Here is a 2,778-nt window from a genome sequence, read left to right on the forward strand (position 1 = left end):
GGTGCTGGAGGGGGTGGGGGCTCTGAAGGGGCCGGTGCTGCTTCTGGCTTTGGTGGTTCTGGTACCGCCGGTTGCATTGGTTCAGGACTGCCTTCGGAGCCCAGCTCTGGACTCGACTGTTGTTCTGCTGGTCCTCCTTTTCCTCCTCCTGGCTCGGGTGAGTAACTTCCTTGGGCCCAGGAATCTAGTAGCTCATGTCCCTTGTAGTCGTCAGCCTCGCTTTCCTCATCTAAGAGTTTGACTAAGTAATCGGCCATTTCACTCCCACCTCGTGACGTCCGAGACATTTTTTCCTTCCGCTGCAACTCTTTAAATCTCCTGTGTGGGAAAGAAGAACCTCAGAATACGGGGCGGGGAATGAAGGGTGCTCCTGTGTGCATTTCACATGTAACAAACTCTGAGCAGGATGTCAGGCGTCCTCCAGTCCCCTCTGGACACCTGGGGTTAAGCTGCATGTATGAATGGTAGGATTAGAACACAGAAGCACCACCCTTTCCACACGGGATAGTTACAGGTAGTCCTTGACTTACAAGCACAGTTGGACTGAACGTCCATCACTAAGCGAGGCAGTCACTGAGTGAGTCACGCCAGATTTTACAACCTTTTTTCCTGTGGTCTTTAAGCAAATCACCACAGTCGTTAAGTGGATCTTACAGTTCTTATGCAAATCCAGCTTGTCGGAAGCCAGCTGGGAAGTGGCAAATGGCCGGCATGTGGTTATAGGACACTGCAACATAGATACATGCTGGTTGCCAAGTGTCCGAATTTTGATCTCACGATCATCAGGACGCTGCGATGCTCCTAAGTGCGAGGATCCATCATAAGTCACTTTTTTTCAGCACCATTGGAACTTTGAACAGCAGCTTAAAGAATGGTTGTAAGTAAAGAACCACCTGTATTCTTCCACTGACATCCTCCATATCCTGTCCAGAACTGCACTCCTACCAGTTAACTGGGTTAGGGTTAGGATCACAATGGACACAGACACCATCTTGACTTGTGTTTTGCCTCCCTCATCATCACCCACCCCTTCTGGACAGTTGTATTACACAGGTGTGTGGTTCTGTATTTCTATTGCTACAAATACCTCAATTTTCCCCACTCATTTATGGTTAACTTGTGTTTAGATTTTTCTCATTGCATATTTTCCCTTTGAAATCTGTTCCAAAGGGCTGACTGACACAAGAGGCAGCCAATCAGCTTGATACACAGCCATACTCTGCAAAAGGGGTCTCAAGGAAGTGTTTTGCTCCAATGAGTGTGCTGAAAAGAGCTTTCATCCAAAGCTGAATGTGAGCAAGTGGTTGGTGCATGTAGCATAAATGCAGGGGATGTTTCTCATCATCTCCAACCAAAATGTCTCATGGGGTCATGGAGAAGCTGATGAAAAGCAAAACTATCTTTGGGATAGTATTTTACGGGCCTCACTTGGAGAAATCAAGGAACAGAACTTTGTGTTCTGCTGCTGTACTATAGACACAATGGAATTGCTATATAATAATACAGGAACGATATTAAATTTCAGTATAGAATTTCAGTAAAGAACTTCCAGCTCTTTTATGGAAAGGAAAGATTTCAGCACAGAGCAAGTTGACAAGGTTACAATATCTTGGTTGTGAGATCTAGTCCTGCCTTAGGCATGAAAGCCAATTGGAGATTTTGGGCCAATCACCAGGAGACTGTGAGTTCTAGTCCCACCTCAGGCATGAAAACCAGCAGGGCATTTGGGCCAATCACCAGGAGACTGTGAGTTCTAATCCTGCCTTAGGCATGAAATCAGCAGGACACTTTGGGCCAATCCCCAGGAGACTGTGAGTTCTAATCCCGCCTTAATTATGAAAATCTGCTGGAAACTTTGGGCCAATAGCCAGGAGACAGTCTAGCCTTTGGTTCCTACATGGAGTGTTTGCAACAGATAAAGCTGAAGTATGGACAGTTTTCCAGACATGATCTGAAAATATGGGAGGTACCAAATCCAGAAGAAGTGCAGTGTGCAATTGCCACCTGCTGGATGCTCAACTTCCATAAATCTTGGAATTGAGCAAAAGAGTTCCTTTGTGATGGAAAGAATGAAGTATATAAAGGTAGTCCTCGACTTATGACTGGAATTGAGCCCAGAATTATGGTTGTAAGTTGGGATGGTCATTAAGTGAGACCGCCCTGATTTTATGACTTTTTTGCAGCAGTTGAATCACCACAATCATTAAGTGAATCTGCAATCATTAAACAAATGCTGCGGTCATTAAGCGAACCCATTGTCCCATTGTTTTTGGCAGTTTCTGACAATTTTTCCCCCCATAATTTTCAGTCATGTGACCACAGGATTCTGCAAACAGCCATAAATGCTGACCCATTGTCACATGCCCAAAATGCGAACATGGGCCATAAGGGAGTATTAAACTTTCAAATCTGGGTCATATGTACCTTTTTTGTGGTCCATCATAATTTGAACGGTCACTAACTGACCAGTTGTAAGTTGAGGACTACCTATTTCTGCTCAGGGTCCTGATGTTTTGATGGCTAAAATCCCAAAGAATGAATCAACAGATTATGTCAATTAATGCTGAAAACTGCAAATTGCCTCCCCATAATGTCCTATAACCCAATATGGCAGCCAGGTTCTACGAAGTGTAAAGGACCAAAAACCTACCAGCAGAAAAAGATGCACATGGCGATGGTGATAATTACAAGGATGCCTCCGAGGATACCTGCATTGCGGCGTTGTTTATCAACTGCAAGGGGAAAAAAAACACAATTGTTGCTCAGGCTGAGACGTTA

Source organism: Protobothrops mucrosquamatus, unplaced genomic scaffold (genome assembly GCF_001527695.2).
Source record: "Protobothrops mucrosquamatus isolate PMUCROS unplaced genomic scaffold, P.Mucros_1.0 scaffold25, whole genome shotgun sequence".
NCBI lineage: Eukaryota > Metazoa > Chordata > Lepidosauria > Squamata > Viperidae > Protobothrops > Protobothrops mucrosquamatus.